The sequence below is a fragment of the Ovis aries genome, chromosome 1 (assembly GCF_016772045.2).
Source record: "Ovis aries strain OAR_USU_Benz2616 breed Rambouillet chromosome 1, ARS-UI_Ramb_v3.0, whole genome shotgun sequence".
In the NCBI taxonomy this organism is placed as follows: Eukaryota; Metazoa; Chordata; class Mammalia; order Artiodactyla; family Bovidae; genus Ovis; species Ovis aries.
This window is the reverse complement of record NC_056054.1, coordinates 33,572,008-33,592,947: the sequence shown is the minus strand read 5'-3', so window position 1 is coordinate 33,592,947 and position 20,940 is coordinate 33,572,008. Positions and strand designations below refer to the sequence as shown.

At 43.6% G+C, this 20,940-nt stretch overlaps 1 long non-coding RNA gene and 1 other non-coding gene across 2 annotated transcripts; one reads left to right on the top strand and one right to left on the bottom strand.

Annotated features, from left to right (window-relative positions):
• Nucleotides 1–787: 787 nt before the first annotated feature.
• On the bottom strand, nt 788–12,931 carry LOC132657902 (uncharacterized). The gene is made up of 2 exons (XR_009596691.1): nt 12,684–12,931; nt 788–1,387 (listed from the first exon to the last, which is right to left on the bottom strand). It is a non-coding gene; the product is annotated as an uncharacterized LOC132657902 (long non-coding RNA).
• Nucleotides 12,932–13,675: 744 nt separating this feature from the next.
• Nucleotides 13,676–13,748, top strand: TRNAG-CCC (transfer RNA glycine (anticodon CCC)). The gene has a single exon. It is a non-coding gene; the product is annotated as a tRNA-Gly (tRNA).
• The last annotated feature ends 7,192 nt before the right edge of the window (nt 13,749–20,940 follow it).

The following is a 20,940-nucleotide window of genomic DNA, read 5'->3' as shown; positions in this document are numbered from 1 at the left end:
AGTTCAGCAAATGACCTGTTGTTGCTGCTGCTACTGCTGCTAAGTCACTTCAGTGACTCTGTGCGACCCCATAGATGGCAGCCCACCAGGCTCCCCCGTCCCTGGGATTCTCCAGGCAAGAACCCACTGGAGTGGGTTGCCATTTCCTTCTCCAATGCATGAAAGTGAAAAGTGAAAGTGAAGTCGCTCAGTCGTATCCGACTCCTAGCGACCCCATGGACTGCAGCCTACAAGGCTCCTCCGTCCATAGGATTTTCCAGGCAAGAATACTGGAGTGGGGTGCCATTGCCTTCTCCAACCTGTTGTTGGCCCTGCTCAAACCATAGCTTCTCCCTCTGAGCCTCAGTTTCCTCATCCATTGAGCAGGAATAAAGCTACTAGTGAGAAAGGATTGCTCCTAGGGCTAAATTAGTAAACAAATATATATTTCGACTGTAGGGATTCCCAGGTGGCTCAGTGGTAAAGAATCTGCCCGCAATGATGGAGACTTTTGTTTGATCCATGGGTCAGAAAGGTCCCCTGGAGAAGGAAATGGCAACCTACTTCAATATTCCTGCCTGGAGAATCCCATGGACAGAAGAGCCTGGTGGGCTACAGTCCACGGGGTCTCAAAGAATCAGATACAACTTAGCCACTAAACAAAAACAGCAAAGATACTGCTTTAAGAGGACTCCAAATTATGTTTCTAAAAACAGAAGGTAATAAACCAACCAGGGGCTATTTATGGAGCATTCTACATATGTCCAGCAAGGTGCTGAGAGTGATTTGAGTACCATGAAATTCAGTATTTCTTTTTTTTTTTCCTTTTCCAGATTTATTAAGATATTGACACATACCATGTGTATGTTTAAAGTATACAGTGTAATGATTTGATACACATATATTGCAAAATGATTACCACAACAAGGTTAGCTAATACCTGTATTCTCTCACATATAGAATTACAGTATTTCTCAATTCTAAGATAACATTGATTTAAAGAAACATTGCTAATATAATAACTTTCAGGTTGAAGAGAAGGAAAGAGAGGTTATGTAATATGTACATATCAACTGTAAGATCCATACAGATTTCAGAAAAAATGAAATTTGAAAGGAAAAGTATGTCTTTGAATTTGAGACAATGTGGTCTTAAGATGTAGCCTCTACTTTCCAAAAGTAAGCAGCCCCATTGGCAAGATATGACTACCAGGAAGAGAACAAAACAGCCCAAGCAAGTACATGGTTAAATACTGGGGGTCTCGGTCTCTCCTTTTCTGCAAAACACTTGGAGATCCACAAAAGGGAAGCCTACTTTGTGTTGCTTACAACTCACCACTGTAGGCCACGTGTTCAGGGATTCTCCACCAGGTTTAAGGAGTCCTGAAGATAGCCCCGCTTCTGGTAGCCTGCAGGATTGCAAATGACATTCAAGTAAAGCTTGAATTCAACAACATTTCCTGAGCATCTATTCTGTGTTCACAGTCGAGCTGAGTGCTACGTGTGGAAGACCCAACACCTTGCTCATCCCTGCATTTCCCACAGCCCCTGGTACACTACACAACACACAGTAGGTGAGTGTGGCTGGCATTTTGCCAAGCTGAGCTAAACTGATTCTACTATCCACATGAAGTTCAAGTCCTTCTACAAAGGAACTACTGTGCTGGCCATAAAACTTGTTTGGGTCTTTCTATAACATCTTATGGAAAAACCCAAACAAACTCTGTGGCCAACCCAATAGAACCAATCATTGGGTAAATGGGTTGCGTCCCTGCTTCTCAGAATGTCTATGGTGACGGACCAGGTTTTTAGTCTCAATCTTTTGTGAAATACAAAATCACATAATTTTATGCCATAGGGATGCCAAATTTCTGTAATATTTCTCAATTTGCTCTCAATTTCTGTACTGATCTCATCAGGGACCCATAAGAGTTTGCAGATTGACACCCAACTGATAACAGTACACAGATCACACTTCGAGTAACATGTTTGAGTAACATGATTCCAAAATTCTTCCTTATATATTACATGGAGATCTCAGAATCACTTGGAAAATTTATCAATTGGCAAGCTTTGGAACGCATTTAATAATGATGATGATGAGATCATCACTTTTCAAGTGCTTCTTATATGGAAGGCTCTGTTGATGATTAGGAACCAGCCCCATCACATCTTCTCATGAAGGAGACTGCTCTTCAGTGGGGGAGATCAACCAGTGAACACTTCTGTTCTTTTTTCCATCTCTTGACTGGAGCAAGAGAAGGTATAACTGGAAATAGAAAACATAGGGCTCTGGAAGCCAGATGGCTTTGGATATAAGCCCTACATTACTGTTTACCATCTACATGAAGTTGGGCAAGCAGGCACTTCACAGAACCTCAGTTATTCCATCTGGACATAGGAGCCCCTCCCCCATACATGGAGTTATTGTTTTAGACATACAGCGGCTTGCTGTGGTGTTGATATCCTTAAGAGAAGCAATCAAGTGATTTGGTACAGGTCTGAATGAGGAATTACTAGCAGACAGAAAAATTCTGATAAGACCCTCAGACTAATAAAGGTTTCAAAGACTCTATGATGAAGAACATCTGAAGGATGAGAAATACTTGGCTTAGAAACAATTTAGAGGACAACAGAGTTACCTTCATTTCAGAAGAGACAGTCCCTTGGAATGAGCATAGATAGACCTCTCCTGGCTGGCCCCAAAGCCTAGAACCACAGACAGTATGAGAAAACTATAGAGAGACAGATTTTGCTCAAAGGAAGAAGTTTCTGACAACCAGAGTCTTCCAAAGATGGAAGGGGCCACTGTACTACAGTGAGTGGCCACTTGTGTGCAAAACCTGTGTCCCCTTGTCACAGAAGCTGGTAGTGGGTGACCTTAGTATTTTCAGACAAATGACTGGTCTAGGTGGTCTCCAGGTGTGTTCTGGGGCTTCCATTACAACTCTGAAAATCCAAGGAGAAACTTTCCCACTGTGGGAAGAGTCTTCTGTTCGTTTGGGCATAAAAGGTAGGACAGCTGGGAAGATGTCAATCAGTCAATCAGAACTACTAAAAATGGCAGTGCATGCTGAAAAGTGGTCCTAATATCCCTTTTATTTGTCTGTCCCTGTGTAGTGCATGAAACATCTTCACACATTGGCTCGCCCACAGCTCTGGGAGGTAAAAATCATTATTATGCCCAATTTGCAAAGATGAAGCGAAGACTCAGAGAGAAGCTTTTAGTTCAGAAAAGAACTCATATCCCATAAGTTAGAGACCTGGAGCTCAAATCCGATTTGCTGATTCCCAATTCTCAGCTCTTCTCACTGCTGCCTCCTCCCATCTCTTCTGAGACTTAGTGCCTATCCTAGGTAACCATTCCTGTTACCTAGGATACCTGTTTAGTCCCTAAGTTGTGTCTGACTCTTTTGCAACTCCATGGACTGTAGCCCACCAGGTTCCTCTGTCCATGGTATTTCCCAGGCAAGAATACTGGAGTAGGTTGCCATTTCCTTCTCCAGAGGATCTTCCCCACCCAGGGAGTGAACCCACATCTCCTGCATTGCAGGTGGACTCTTTACCACTGAGCCACTAGGGAAACCCAGACATTCCTACCCCAGCATTTAAACTGTTTGTGAAGATCAGATGAGGTAATGTACTTGAAAAGGCTTTGAGGTGCTAAAATGATTTCCTTCTTCCTCCCTCTTCCCTCCTTCCTTCTCTTGTTTTCTTTTCTTCCTTAAATGTTTACTGAACAGTTTTAAAGTTCCAAGCACTATGGCGATCAGCTGGGATGCAAAGATGCATGATATACAGTCTTTGCCTTCAAGGAGCTGCCAGTCTGGCTGGGAGTTACAGATAGGTTTAAAAACAATCCACAAGTGTATCAACAGTGCAAAAATAGATATAATGAAGGTTGCTCTAAGGCAGGTGTGATTAATTCAGGAAGGCGAGTGGGACAGTTAGAGAAGTCTTCCTGGAGGAGGTGACATCTAAACTAGGTTTGGAAGACTTGCAGTTTCCCAGGCAGGTATTGAGCACGTTTGGACAGGAAGAAGAGGGTATTCCAGGGAAAGAGGGGAACATTTACTAAGGCATGGAGATGTGGGCCAACATGGTGTATTTAGGAGCAATACAATAGAGCTACTGTATTGAGTAAGGACCAGGAGTGGTAAGAAACAGGACTAGGGAGGTCAGAAAGGGTCAAAGGAATGTTCAGTGTCAATTTAAGGAGCTTTGGAGAGTTTTGAAAGTGGTTCAAAACTGGTGAGGGTGGGGGAGTGGGAGAGGGGCTAAAGAGAGGGTTTGAAGGACAGGATGGTTTCACAGCAGAGCATGAGATTAGTGGTCTCAGAGAAGAGACCAAGAGTGACAGGTTACATGAATTAGACGTGACTCCCAGTCACTAGTGTGATGCTGAATGCTGTGTGTGTGGACTGAATTGGAAGCAAACGACTCTAGAAGAAAAGGTGGTTCAGTTCAAGAAGAGTCATCACCAGGGTCTTAGAATGAGCACATGGATATCAGAGTGTAGAACAGATAAGAGGGGAGAGGCTATGCATCCACAGTCCTTCTCTTCCATATTCCCAGGCCCAACCTCAGCCCTTCTCTGCAGCTCTGTGCCCCAGGAGACGGACCTCTGCTGACTGCACCTTCTGCACCCCCTGGAACTGGACTTCTGTGTTCAAACAGTGGGAAGGAAGCTCCAGCAGGCAGGGCAGAGGAAGCAGTCATCACCTGATTTCTTCCCCGTCCCCTCCCTGCTGCCGCATAGCCTTTCCGATATTTCCCACCAAGTAGTCCTTCCTCCATGGTTCTAGTTCTCTCTTTGCTTCATCATCTTTATTTATTCCCTTGTCTCTCCCGTCCTAGTGGTGGTAACAGCTTCCAGCACTTCCTAGTCTCTGGGTGCCTCGATATTCCTTGTTCGTAACACTAACCCTGCCCCCACCTCTCTGCGTCTTCGTTTATGTCTCTTCAGTTGAACCATGTGAGACGAGTTCTGCCTCCTGCCATGAGCCTGACTGATTCAGGGGTCAGGGTGAGATACAGGTCTGGAGCGAGGCAGGGCCATGGCAACAATCTGAGGGAAGGATGCTGTGGTAGTGGGGGTGAGGAAAAGCGAGCAGAGTGGAGGATCTTTCCAAGGGAAGCCATGTGCCTTGATTTCGGCTTGTGTGGGTCTCCAGGAGGGGGAAGGTCCTGGGGGACTGAATAAGTGGTGGGGCACTCCCCAAAATGGAGAATTATGAGAAGCTGTTCTGGTGGATTGATGAGGTCAGTTTTGATCACCTGAGTTTGAGGTGCATCAGGAAGAGATGTCCAGGAGACCAGTGGATCAAAGGGCCTCCACCTGGAGACAAGGCCAAGGCACCAGCAGCACAGAGCTGACAGTTAAGGTCCCCAAACAACAGAGAAATGCATTAAATTTGCCACAAACCCACCCCCTTGGTTCTTTCTTGATAATTATTGTTATATAAAGAAATAGAGCTTCAGGACCCAAGATGTCACATGAAGGCTCTTGTGACAAGCTGCTTGCCTTGTGCCTTGATTAATTGCCCCCCTTTTAAAGATGTAGGGGTTTGTTTTTCATGTCCACAAGTTTCCCTGGCGTTCCATTTAGTCATTCCTATTTTTCACCACCAGATTGTTTGCTGGGGAAAAGAACAAAAACAGCAACAGATGTCTTTGTTTTGGGGTTTTGCAAAACTCTCTGGTTAAGATAACACTTTCAATTAAAGAAATTATATCATCCAAATACCATATGCCGACAAGCCCTCATTTGCAAAAAATCACCTGCTTTCAGAAACTGTTTGAAGAGTCTTCTCACACCATCCTTCAATCACTCAGTCGGACATTGAAACAGATCCCTTCTCTTCTCTCGTCTGGATTATGAAAGCTTCAGTTCAGAAAGCTGAGGTCAAGAGAGCATCCTCTGATTTTTCCTCGGGACTCTGCAGGCATTCATCACCAATTGCTCAGACTTCATGCACATGTGTGTGCTCACACACACACACACAGCAACACACCCTTCTTGTGTGTAACCTGTACTATTCATTGTATATCAGGGCCCGGCACATTGTAGTTCAGTTCAGTTCAGTCACTCAGTTGTGTCCGACTCTTTGCGACCCCATGGATCGCAGCACGCCAGGCCTCCCTGTCCATCACCAACTCCTGGAGTTTACTCAAACTCATGTCCATCAAGTCAGTGATGCCATCTAGCCATCTCATCCTCTGTTGTCCCCTTCTCCTCCTGCCACCAATCCCTCCCAGCATCAGGGTCTTTTCCAATGAGTCAACTCTTCGCATGAGGTGGCCAAATTACTGGAGTTTCAGCTTTAGCATCAGTCCTTCCAAAGAACACCCAGGACTGATCTCCTTCAGGATGGACTGGTTAGATCTCCTTGCAGTCCTAGGGACTCTCAAGAGTCTTCTCCAACACCAAAAGCATCAATTCTTCAGCACTCAGCTTTCTTCACAGTCCAACTCTCACATCCATACACGACCACTGGAAAAACCATAGCCTAGACTAGACGGACTTTTGTTGGCAAAGTAATGTCTCTGCTTTTGAATATGCTATCTAGGTTGGTCATAATTTTCCTTCCAAGGAGAAAACGTCTTTTAATTTCATGGCTGCAATCACCATCTGCAGTGATTTTGGAGCCCCCAAAAATAAAGTCTGACACTGTTTCCACTGTTTCCCCATCTATTTCCCATGAAGTGATGGGACCAGATGCCATGATCTTAGTTTTCTGAATGTTGAGTGTACATTGTAAGCACTTAGCAAATCATTGTGGAATAAATTAATTCATTTCTTTTTTCCTTCCTTCCTCCCTCTTTCCATCCTTGTTTCTTCTATGGCTTCACATTTTCTGAAGGACTCCTGTGCCAAACAGTTGCTAAGCACTGGAAGTACAAAGAGAATTAAACAGATACCCTGCCCTCAAGACACCCACAGTCTAGAAGGAAGATTGCCAAGTAACAGGAGAGTTCTAATCCTGGGAAGAACATGAGCTTCTTAGGGGCAAAAACCAGTCCTAATACCCCACATAGTTCCTTTTTTTTTTTAAGGGCCAGGAGCTCAATGGGTATTTAGTGTTTGTGGAGCAAAATATTTGTTGAATGGAGTATATCCTATCATAACAAGCAGGCCACAAACTGCAGAAGCAAAGGAAAAATGATCCTAAGATGATAAGGGAGCTGCGAGCAGTGGGATGTGCCCCAAGAGCTGGAAAAGCAGGGGCGATGGCAAGAGACCAGGACCTGCTGGGCTGTCAGAAGCAGTTCAGCCAAAGCATGGAGTCATGACAGGGCTTATGACTTCCATGATTGCCACGGTGAGCAATCCAGTTTGCTCACAACATCAACATCAATCACAATATCAAGTGAGAGGAAGACTCCAGACGATCCAAGTCCCATTATAGCGGACCTTCAAAGCCTGCTTAGAGTCTACGTTTTGTTAGACGCTGGAGAACCATGACAGGTTGTGACAAATATGAAGGGGAAGTTCATCCAGCTCAAACCTACTGTAATAGACTCTTCCCTGTGTTGTGGATATTGATTTGACCGGAAACAATTTCAGAGTGGGAATTTGGATTCAGTGCGTTCTGCTGGACAGTCTCCATTTGCCCATCCAGATCTACTTTCCCCGTATCTCACCTGACTCTCTGCCCCAGAAGGCTGACCTTATAAAGAACATCAGTTGGCCCCCTTGTGCTCTGGCTTTCAGCTGGATTTGGCCAGTGGGAACCACCAGTAGGAGATCAGGAAGTGAGAGGAGAGCGAGGTTCAGGTATTGGCTCCCCCGGCTCCGTCAGTGTCAGGTGGCTGTGGGTTAATGGAACTCCTCCGAAGCCCACAGCTCCTGAAAAGTGGCCCTCTCTATATGGCTACACCTTTTGGTTGCATAACTGGTCCTTCCTCTCACTCCTTTAGGCCTGAGGACAGTTAAAATCCCCCTTCTGTTATTAGCTCTGTCTAGCTAGGTAGCGATAGACAGGACTGAGCACTGTCCTTTGTTGCTTTCTCTAACCCTGTCTGTAACTCCTTAAATAATTATTCTTCTCAAATTGACCAGTGTGAGTGTGCCAAGAATCTTATACGAATACCTACCATATGCCAAGCACAACCTGAGATGTTTTACATACATGTCTTTCAAGAAATCCTCCCAAACAAATCTTCAGGTAAATATTAATATTTCCATTTACAAATTGTAAACATACTTGAAGTTCACAAATTTTAGATAACTAGTAAAAGCCATCTTCTATAACTTGGAATCTTCCTGTTTAGAACAGTACCTGACAGCCCCTTGACTGAACGTATGAATGACTACAAGACTGTGCATGCCAAATACTAATATGAGCATTAGAGGCCACAGGGGTGTTTGAATGCAGTGGTGCGAGGAGCGGCTTTTGAATCAGAAAGAGCAGAATCCTAATTCAACCAAGTGGGGTTTATTCCAGGTATGCAGGGCTGGTTCAATATTTAATATAATCCATTGTATCAATAAACTAAAATAGGAAAATCACATACTCATATCAATAGAGGAAGAAAACCTATTTGAAAAAATCCAACTCATGGTAAAACCCATTCATGAACATGAAAGGACCTAGGGATTGTCATACTGAGTGAAGTAAGTCAGACACAGAAAGACAAATATAATATGATATCGCTTATTATGTGGAATCTTTTTTTTTTAAAGGGTACAAATGAACTTACAAAACAGACATAGAGTATCTGATATAGAAAACAAACTTATGGTTGTCAAAGGGGTAGAAGGCAAAGAGATATATTGGGAGATGGGGATTGATATATATACACTCTTCCTCTTCTTGGGCAGTGTTCATCCATGTCGACTCTCTGTGACCCCATGGACTGCAGCCCACCAGGCTATATACACACTGCTGCTGCTGCTGCTAAGTCGCCTCAGTCGTGTCTGACTCTGTGCAACCCCAGAGACGGCAGCCCACCAGGCTCCCCCGTCCCTGGGATTCTCCAGGTAAGAACACTGGAGTGGGTTGCCATTTCCTTCTCCAGTGCATGAAAGTGAAAAGTAAAAGTGAAGTTGCTCAGTCGTGTACAACTCCTAGCGACCCCATGCTCTGCAGCCCACCAGGCTCCTCCATCCATGGGATTTTCCAGGCAAGAGTACTGGAGTGGGGTGCCACTGCCTTCTCCGATATACACACTACTATATATAAAATAGATAACTAATAGGGCCCTCCTATTAGTTATCCTATTAGTTAGGGACACAGGGAACCCCTCAATACTCTGTAACGGCCTATACGGGGAAAGGATCTTAAATAAGAGTGGATATATGTATAACGGATTCACTTTGCTATACACCTGAAACTAACACAACTTTGTAAATCAACTATACTCCAATGAAATTTTTTTAAAATTTAAAAACCCCATTCATGATGAAAACTGGGTAAACCAGGAATGTACAGGAACTTTCTCAACTTGATAAAGACTATCCACAAAAATCCTACAGCTTATACACCATATTTAATGATAAGAAAATGAAAATTTCCCACTAAGTTCAGGTACAAAGCAAGGATGTCCCTTCTCATTGCTCCATTTAACATCATACTGGAAGTCTTTACTAATGCAATAAGACAAGAATAAGAAATTCTAAAGTACACAGTTTGGGAAGGAAGACATAAGACTGTTTGCAGAGGACATGATCATCTAAGTAAAAAATTCGGAATAACTAACAAAAAAGAAAAAGAAAAAAGACTCCTGAAACTATAAGGCAATCATAGAAAAGTTGCAAATAAAAAGTTAATGTATAAAAGTCAGTTACTTTCCTATATGCCAATAATGAATAAGTGGAATTTGAAATTAAAAAGACTACTACTCAAGAAAACAAAATACTTAGGTATAAATCTTACAAAATATGTAAAAGATCTAAATGAGGACCACAAAACTTTGATGAATGAAATCAAACAAGAACTAAAGAAATGGAGAGATACTCCATGTTTATGGCTAGGAAGGCAAAGTGTAGTCAAAATGTCAATTCTTCCCAACTTGAGCTACTGATTCAGTGCACTTCCAATCACAATCCCAGAAAGTTATTTCATAGATACCAACAAATTGATTCTAAAGTTTATACGGAAGGGCAAAAGACCCAGAGGAGAAAGCACAGTACTGAAGGAGAACAAAATTGAAGGACTGACCCTCCTCAGCTTCAAAACTTACTATAATACTACAGCCATCAAGACAGTGCGCTATTGGTAAAAGAATTGCAAACTGATCAATGGAAAAAAACAGAGATCCCGGAAACATATCCCCATAAATACTATCAACTGATCTGTGACAAAGAAGCCAAGGGAATACAATGGAACAAAGACAGTCTTTTCAACCAATGATGGTGGGACAACCGGCCATCCATCCATATGCAAAAAAGAAAAGAAGAAGAATCTTTACACAAACTCCTTCACAAAAATTAACACAAAGTAGATCACAGATCTAATTGTAAAATGCAAAATGATAAAACTCTTAGAAAATACACAGGGGAAAACCAAATAAGTTTGAATATGGTCATGCCTTTTTAGACACAGGACCAAAAACAAAATCCTTGAAAGAAATAATTGATAAGCTGAATTTCATGAAAAGTAAAAACTTCTGCTCTGTGAAAGACCATGTTAAAAGAATGAGCCACAGACTAGGAGAAAATATTTGTAAAAGACACATCTGCTGCTGCTGCTGCTAAGTCGCTTCAGTCGTGTCCGACTCTGTGCGACCCCATAGACGGCAGCCCACCAGGCTCCCCTGTCCCTGGGATTCTCCAGGCAAGAGCACTGGAGTGAGTTGCCATTTCCTTCTCCAATGTATGAAAGTGAAAAGTGAAAGGGAAGTCGTTCAGTCGTATCCGGCTCTTAGTGACCCAATGGACTGCAGCCCACTGCAGCCTGTGGCTCCTCCGTCCACGGGATTTTCCAGGAAAGAGTACTGGAGTGGGGTGCCATTACCTTCCATCTAGTAATAAACTATTGTACTACTGTACTATTGTACTAAACTATAAACTATTGTATATGAAGAACACTTAAAACAACAATAAGAAAGCAAGCCCAATTTTAAGTGAGAGGTCATCAAAGAAAATGCTGTGCTGTGCCCACTTGCTCAGTTGTGTCCGACTCTTTGCAACCCTAAGGGCTGTAGCCTCCCAGTCCATGGAGATTCTCCAGGCAAGAATACTAGAGTGGGTTGCCATGCCCTCCTCCAAGGGACCTTCCCAACCAAGGAATCAAACTCAGGTCTCCCACATTGCAGGCAGATTCTTTACCAGCTGAACTGCCAGGGAAGCCCATCAAAAAAGATATACATATGGCAAATAAGTATTGGGATGTCTAAAAAAGCTCATCCGGATTTTTCCAACAACTTATGGAAAAGTTCAAATGAACTTTTGGGCCCACCCAATATGTGAATCGATGCTCCACATCATATGTCATCAGGGAAATGCAAATTAAAATAATGACATACCACTGCACACCTATTATAATGGCCAAAATCAAGAATGTTGACAATACTAAATGCTAGTGAGGATGTGGAGCAACAGGAGTTCTCCTTCATTGCTGGTGGGAACACAAAATGTACAGTCACTTTGGAAGATAGTTGGATAGTTTCTTATAAAAACAAAACATACTGTTACTGAATGATCCAGCGACCACACTCCTTGGTATTTAACCAAAGGAGCTGACAACTTATGTCTATACAAAAACCTGCATGTGGATGGATGCTCATAGCAGCTTTATTATTACTTATAACTGCAAAAAAATTTGGAGGCAACTGAGATGTCTTCAGTAGGTGGGTGGATAAATACACTGGTACATCCAGACAAGGGAATATTACTCAGTGCTAAAAAGAAATGAGCTATCAAGCCATGTAAAGACATGAATGAAACTTAAATGCATATTACTAAGTGAAAGAAGTCAATCTGAAAAGGCTACACACTATGATTATAACTATATGATATTCTACAAAAGGTAAAACTATGGAGACTAGTAAAAGGTTACTAGCTGCTGGAGTAGGCAAGGGTGAGGAGGAAGAGGAGATGGAATAGACAGAGCACAGAGGATTTTTAGGGTCCTGAAAAGACTCTGTATGATATTATAATGAAACACATAAATCATTATACATTTGCCCAAACCCATAGAAGGTACAACACCAAGAGTGAACTCTAAGGTAAATTATGGACTTTACCTTAGAGTTTATGGACATGTAGGTTTTTCCTCGGTAAAAAATGTACCATTCTGATGAGTGATATTGGCAGGGGGCTGTGCATGTGTAGGGGCAGGGCTATTATTAGCAACCTCTGTACCTTCCTCTCAATTTTGTTGTAAATCTAAAAGTGCTCTTAAAAAAATATTCTAACTCCACTACTGACTAGATCTCTTAGCCTTAATTCCTTATATGGACTTTTGGATAAAAATTCCTACTACATAATATGGTTATAAGGTTTAACCAAGATAATATTCACAAAGTATCCAGAATACAACAAGTATTTTATAAATGATAGACTTATTTTACACAGAAAATATACATATATATTCTATATAGTCATATATATTTCTCATCCTGATTAGTACTCAGATCAGTGATGAAAACCACATTATCGGACAGATAGCCTCAATCAAGTACCCTTTTCTTTTACTTACAAATGACTGCTTCACACATACACATATACAAATGTAGTAGCCAGTTGAAGTTGTTAGTTACCTTATTAGTTAAATAGAGTTGCCAGTGCTTAAAGCTTCCTATTTAGACTGGGCCTCGGTCTTCTGGTCCCCAGGTTATGTTCAGCCCTCCCAGTGCCTCACTGTAGAGTCTAAAGAACGTCTTGCAGTCAGTAGAGAGGATACTTCTGTGTTTTCCTCTTCAAGCTCCAACCTCTTCGATCAGAAGCAGCAAACCTTTCCAAGACACATGACAGTTACTCACTTAGGAGTGAGCCACAGGTCTTTCCTGGCTGGCTTCGCCAACTCCTCTTTTTAATTGTTTCTGGGGGAGGGAAAAACTTCATGTTAATGGAATTCCAAAAAAGAATGTTATGGTGACAAAGCAGGGAGAAAGCTCAGACAATGGGAGGAAACGGTGAAAGATTCCCTTTCATCTTCTAACGGCCAACGGCCGTTTGGGGCTGCACATGCCCTGCCCTGGGAACAGACTCCCAGGGCAAAGGTTCACTGCGATGAGCAGCCCACATTTTGTTGAGTGCATAGTTACTCTTCCTTCCGTTTGTTAAAAATATTTTTCTAACCAGGTCTCCGGAATTGAGTATAAACACTGCAAGAATGGTTTCATTCTTTCCAAAACAGCATTTCCCTCTCAGCATCTATCTAACGCTCCTGTTGAGAATTTGAGTATCTAGATAAATGGACCCAGGCCTTTGAGATCTTGGGAAAAAGAGGTGTGACATAACAGAACACATAAGCTCTGTTCTGGTTCTATTTCATTTCCCAAGCAACCCGGTGAAAAGCAAGCCCTAGGGGAATCTAGGGCAGGGCTCTGCTTTGCTCTTCATCGGTCCTAGAGTCTCAGCCATGAGAAGAAAATGGGGTGGTGTGAAGGCAGCAGATTTGAACTGAAAAGCCCTGCTTTTGCAGCCTGTCTCCTGCATTTATTAGCAAGGCATTTAGCCAGGCAATGGGGACAATTACCTCCATCTCCCAGAGCTGTCGAGAAGATCCAAAAATACTGTGCCTGGGACTTCCCTGGTGGTCCAGTGGCTAAGACTCTGCATTCCCAATGCAGGGGACCCAGGTTCAATCCCTGGTCAAGGAGCTAGACACCACAAGCCACAACTAAAGATTCCATGTGCCACAACTAAGATGGGCTGCAGCCAAATAAGTAAATAAATAAATAAATCTTAAGTCCCTTTATCCTGTACATTAAAAAACCACTTTGCCTCCTGGTTTGGCCTCTCAGGGCTGGTTTCTCTGATGGGGTGCAGGGCTGGAGCTGGTTGACACGTGTGGTGTCCCCACCCCACCCCACCCCTGCAGCTGCTTCTAACAAGAAACAGTGAGCTCCTTGAAGCTGTTGGCTACCGACTTGAAGTCAACCCAAGTTGAATCTTCGAGATCCACAACTTTCTCACAGGCTGGGGTATAACTTCTCCAATAGAAAGTTTCCCCAAATCAAGGGGTCCACCACTCTCTTGTTTTAATTTATTTTTTGGTCTAGGAATAAAGGACCACCACAAGTACAGTAACACAGATGTTGTTGGGAGTGATTGCTGAGAAGAATGAGGAGGAAGAGAGCCAGGGTGACACAGTCGCTGGGGAGACCAGACTGGCTAGAGGAGCTGGCTGAGCCAAGGAGAGCTAAATCGTTTCAGTTGCGGCCAGCTCTTTGCAACCTTATGGACTGTAGCCCACCAGGCTCCTCTCTCCATAGGATTCTTCAGGCAAAAATACTGGAGCAGGTTGCTATGCCCTGCTTCAGGGGATCTTCCTGACCCAGGGATCAAACCCGCATCTCCCACAGATCCTACATTGCAGGTGGATCCTCTACTGCTGAGCCACCAGGTTGAGCCAATAGAAGCCCTTTGCAACCTGGCTCAGGCATCTCCTCCACCAGGAAGGCTTCCCTGAGCACATCCTCCAGCCTGAGATGGGTACCCTCCAGGCACCAATCCCCTGTGCTCACTTCAGTCACAACACTTATGCATGGGGCACTGTATGTTTCCAATTGTTCTCTTTGTGCGCAAGTGATGGGAAATTATTAATCTTGTGAGCCCAACAGTGGGCATAGTGCTTGTCACGCAGTACTTTTGCCCAAAATGTTAAATGCTCTGGAATGAATTGCTGTCTACTTGATTAAGTGAGCGTGAATTCACCTCTCCTAATGGCAGTACCAAGGAGGTACCATCCCTCACTGGGACACAGTCACAAGCAATGCTGAAAATCAAATGGGTGGTAACTATATGGAGCCATGGAAATCATCCCATTCATGGTTCACAGCAGGAAGGACCCAGTCAGTGGAGGATGAGTCGGGAAAGCAGGACCAGCCTCTTCCCTCTCTCTGCCCACACCAAAGAAAAGAGAATGGGCAGCAGGGTTCCAGCTCATGAGGCTTGAGTTCGAGTCTAACTTTTGCCCCAGGAAGACTTGAGGTGTCAAGCAGGGAAAGTAAGGCAGATGCCCAGGAATTTAGACTAGACAGCTTGATGTGAGGGAGAAAAATTATAGCTTAGAGATTGTAAGAGTGCCAGGATGGATCTAGCTTGTTGGCAGTAAAATTGTCCCTTGGCCCAAAGGGCTGCTGCTACTGACAGTCAACTAAGAGAACACAGGATGGCAGAAGTGGACACGGGGAATGCCTTCATCACAGTGATGCTAACACAGCGAAAATATTCAGGCTCTGTTTAAAACTTATCAGTACAGATCTCCGGGGAGCTATATTTTTATTAACTTCCTCTTTGGGACTGTGTAATTGAAGGCAATCAGAAAAAGAAAATTATTTCATTCTGAAATTATCTCTCTTCTCTCAGTGCCAAAGATGTGAGATCACCTTGTACCTTAAATAGAAAAGTCTCCATGCTACAAACTGTACAAAACTGAAAGATCAGAAGATGGATAAGATAGGGCCCTCATTTGTCTGGGTTCCTCTCATGTGTAAGCAAGACAGAAGCTGGGGGTTGGGGGATGGGGGTGGATAGTCTGCTCAGAAGAGAACATATGGGAAGCCTGGCCAAAGGCTTTCCTTGAGTGCTTTCAGCCAAGAAAGAAGGAAAAAGTAGAGAAGTTCTTTCCATGAGATGCTTCATGACAGTTCACAGGTATAGAACAAGGTTTATCAACCCTTGACACTATTGACATTTGGTGCTAGATGATTCTTTGTTGTGGGGCCATCCTGTGCACTGCAGGAGGTTAAGCAGCATCCCTGGTCTCTGCTCACTAATGCCAGTGACAACCGAAGATCCCTCCAAATGTTACCAAACATCCCTGAAGGGGCAAAATTACCCATCCCACCTTCACCTCAATCTACTAGAACTACTGGTGTAGAGAAACAATGAAACTTATAGTCAAGTCTGAGCTTGGATAGGGCTTCCCAGTAGAGATCTTGGACATGTAGGAGGCTCTGGACAACATACGGTCCTACTGACATCGTGGGCACTATTATTACTAGACTGTCTTCTCAACATCCAAAAATTGAATCAGAGAAAGAACTAAAACCACAAAATTCATGAAGGAAGTCTACTCAAAATCTAACTCAAGGAAAATATGAAATTAAGCACCAAATTCAATTCTGAACTCCTTGGAAGCCAAGATAGAATGGGAAATTTAAAGGCATTATAGTTCTTGTTTTCAGATTAGAGTAAGTATACCTTTTCTATTTGTCTGAAGAAACTCAATTCCCTCCTATAACTGAACTTTATGGGGGATTTATCAGAAGATCCTTATAGAAAGATTACTGAAAAAATGTAAGGACTAGATAAATGGCAATATAGCAATGAGGTAGGCAGAGAAGAATTAGGGCCCCACATATCCTAGAAAAGAGCAAAATACAGTTTTTTCATCTATGTAGCCAGTATTTCTTGCTCACCATCTACATATCCAGCACCACACTAGAAACAGTTTGGATATAGGTCTATAGACACTGGAGCTGTATCTCTGAATAAGACAAAAAGTATCCTGGTTTTCCTAGAGCTTACACTCTTTTGGGATCAGAATGAACTACTCAATTGTGTGTCTTTAAACAAGTCATTCCATCTTGGGGTGCCTAAATTTCTCCAACTGTAAAATGAGAATAATACCTACAACAGGACACGACTGATACTGTAGGTATTCTTTGAAGGCTTAACATCCTTTGAATGTTTGTTTAGCATTTATTTGCTCCCCTGGTGGCTCAGAAGGTAAAAAATCTGCCTGCAATGCAAGAGACACTTGTTGTATCCCTGGGATGGGAAGATCCCTTGGAGAAAGGAAAGGCAACCCGCTCCAGTACTCTTGCCTGGAGAATCCCATGGACAGAGGAGCCTGGAGGGCTACAGTCCACGGGGCCACAAAGACTGGGACATGACTGATCACACATGCAACAGCATCAACAAAAAGCCAAACAATCAGCAGACGAGACGTCTGAGGGTCTGAGGCTGCAGAGCAAGCTAAGGAGCATAGAGAGTCAAGGGCAACCAGAAACTCTACACCCGGCCATTCTGCTCCTACCCATGGATTCCAGAGGAAGCTCAGCCCCTTCCCCCACTCTCCCCCACCTCCTCCACCCTGGCTTCCGCTGCCCAGCCAACATTATTTTCTGGGCCCCTTTAATTTGGAGGCTTTTAGGGCCATATCCTGCCATCAATTTGGGGGTTGACTTCAATGAACGTTCTGTGCAGGGCGGGAGAGGGGCAGGATGCAGCTTTCTCCTGGCGGGCCCTGATACAATAGGGTTTTCTACTGAGATCAATGGATTAATTGCCAACGCTCCATTTGGGGCCATAAGGAGTTGCTTTGTTTTCCCATAGTCGGCAGTTGGGGCTAGGCGGCCAAATTTCATTTTTGAAAAGTCAGGGAAAACAATTTGGTAAAAAGGGGTGGGGGCGGAGGGGTACGGGAGAGCAATTTTGCTCATTGCACTGAAGGTCAATAACAATTATAGTGAAAATTCAGAAGGCACATTTGTTCTCTGACTGAGGCCCCGTCTGGAAAATTCCATCCAGAAACAATTTGCTGTCTCTCCTCTCGTTTCCCCTCCTCCACCGGGCTCTCTCACCACTAAGGCCCCAGCCAACCACACCATGCCCATCCTCTCACCCCTCCCTCCACATCAGAAACTCTGTCCCCAGGAAGCGGCCTCAAATGCTGAGAAGGGAGAGGAGAGTCGTGAATTCTCTCCCGTTCCCTCAGGAGGTTGAGGAAAGCATTAAAAAAAAAAAAAAAGGCATCCTTTCTTTCTCCCTGCAGTGGTGGGAATGCTTACAGCCTGGGTAGGCAGGAGGTAGAGCTCTAATTCTGCCATTTAACAGCTAATAAACTTGGGAAAGGGGCTTCCAGGTGGCTCAGTGGGCAAAGAATTCACCTGCCAATGCAGGAGATGCACTTCTGATCCCAGGTCGGGAAGATCCCCTGGAGGAAGCACGGCTACCCATGCCAGTATTCTTGCCTGGAGAATCCCACGGACAGAGGAGACTGGCAGGCTACAGTCCCTAGGGTCTCAAAGAGTCAGACACAACCGAAGCAACTGAACACACACAAACTTGGGAAACTCCAGCTCTCGGAGCATCCACAGGGTCACGAGTACAATGGGAACGGTAATGGTGACCTGCTGAGATGACTGAACAGTTAACTGAGACATGACATGCAATCTGCACTGGAGTTGAAACAGAAGCCTGGGGACTTCCCTGGTGGTCCATTGGTTAAGTATCTGCCTTGCCATGCAGGCTACGCAGGTTTGATCCCTGGTCAGGGAACTAAGATCCCACATGCTGAGAAGCAATAAGCCCCCACGCCACAACCAGAGAGTCCTTATGCTGCAATAAAAGCTCTCACATGACACATGAAGATCCTGTGTGCCATAACTAAGATCCTATGCAGCCAAGTAAATGAATAAAAGAAAGGCTAATTACAGCCTAAAACAGGAGGCTCCCCCTGTGCAGAAACATTCCCTGCTAACCTGTTCCCATACGAAGCCCTCCACTTTCCAGACCCTCTGGCTTTTTCAGCCTTAATGCCCACTCCACTCTCCCTTCTCTGTACTTAATCTCTCCTTCATCCTCACTGTGGTTCTAATTCTGGACTCTACTCTGGAATACACGCATTCACATCCTACCCATCCAATGACTGAGCTTAATCAACAGTTTGATTCTGTCAGCTACAGTGCATTGATTCTCTTCTCTACACATAGCACATTGCTTCCAAATGCCCTCTAAGTCCCACATTCTGCTTAGCTGTAGTTGTCTCAATCATACATGTGTTTATTAAACATTTAGAATCGTGGTTAAGAACTCCAGCTCTGGGATCAGGACTGCCTGTGTTTGTAATTCAACCCCACTTCTTGTCAGCTCTGGGATCTTGGCTGTTTCGTGCCTCAGTTTCCTCATTTGCAAAATGGGAGTAATGATTGCAACTACCGCAGAGGTGTCTGGTAAAGCTAAGTGAGATGAACCAGACAATGTAACACATGTAGAATCATTCAAATGATGCTTGGAATTTGCTCAATAAGTCCTGGATAATGTTATTATTAAAAACCCAGTCTGTTTCAGGGTCTAGGGATTCAATGATAAAGAAGACAAGCTTTCCTTCAACAAATATTTAAGTGCCTTCTATATGCCAGGAACTGTTCTACTTCTAGTAGGAAGGGGAGAGGAGTAGAGATAGATAATAACAAACCAATAAGTATAACAACAAGAAAAATGTCATCCTGTTAAAAGTTCCGTTTTGCAAATTACAACAGATTGAAGTGATAGAGTGTAGAGGGTTTTTTAGATAGGAGGCCAGGGCAGGTCTCTCTCTTTTTTCAGAACATATATGTTAGCATTTATTTTATCATAAGAATTTCAAACATAAAAATAAGCAGACAGAATAACATAATGAAAACCCCCTATCACCCAGCTTCAACAACGGTCAGTCCATGGCCAATCTTGCCTCATTTGTGCCCCATATACTTCTCTCCTTCCCATATTTTAAAAATATATTTATTTTTAGTTGGAGAACAACTGCTTTACAATGAATAATTGCTTTACAATGCTGAGTTGGTTTCTGCCATACATCAACATGAATGAACCATAGGTATACACATGTCCCCTCCCTCTTGCACCTCCCTCCCACCTCCCACCTTATCCACAACCCCCCATCATCACCCCATCCCCACCCCCAACCCCTCCCACCACCACCCCCGCCCAGGCTGTCACAGAGCACCAGGTTGAGCTCCTCCCAGGAAGGTCTCTTTGAGGAGGTGGCATTTAGGCTGCCGTGTTCCCAATCCTGAAGGGATTGTTAGTGGTGGGTGTATACCTGCTGTCCCTGCTTGATTTGGTGCTCCTGAGAAGAGGAGATGGTCATGTTCATCTCTGTCCCTCCCCACATCAAATTCTGCAACCATCATGCAGTATATACAGATGAATGGGGACACTGAATTTGAACCTTAACTCTCACCCCCTCAAGACAAGAGCAAGGGAGGGCGTGGCCCGGGGGCAGAGGTCAGTTAAGAATATAAGGATGATGATGCGGATGGAAATGATAATGGACTGACTGGATGGCAAACACCCTTATGTTCTTTTGAAGGAGCTGTAGGGTGTGAGCACCACAGCTTTGGAGTCAGGCAAAGCTGGATTTGCATCTCAGCCGGAAACACTACAGCCTCACTCCGATCTTCTAGAAAATAGACCCAATTACACCTCATCCCAGGTGGATTATTAATACTGCAAAAGACCTTGAAGGTAAAGTAGCTTCATGGAGTAGACATTCCATAAGTATTCATTCTCCTCCCCGCTATGTCAGACCCCTGAGGCCAAGAACTACATTCCTGGACTCATCACACAGAAACATGTATAGGAAAATGTAGAATATTCTAGTGACTACTTGTTCATCTCCTATTCAAATGCCATAAAATGTTTTTCCAGGGAAATAAAATAGTAGGAAAAAGGAAGGATGCTTTAAAAAAAAAAAAAAATTCTTCTCTGCTGCCCTCAAAAAAAAAAAAAATGGTTTCCAGAACATCAAACGCTCCTCAAAGAATCAACAATATTTTTTGATGATGGAAGTATGAATAATCAGACACATGGATTACATTTCCTTAAATTATGCACAGCCCAAAAACCAGGAGGGAAGGGAACGTGCTGGTAAAGTTTTTTTCACATTTTATTAAAACCTCAAGGTCTGAGGAACACTTTCATGGTTATTACACATACACACACATTTCCTGTGTCCAACTATCAAGAAAGAAAAATGAACACACTGAGCATTCTTTTTTCCCTGTTCAAAGCTTTGTCTTTTCTCCGGTCATCTCCAATTCCTGGCACCGGCCTCATTCA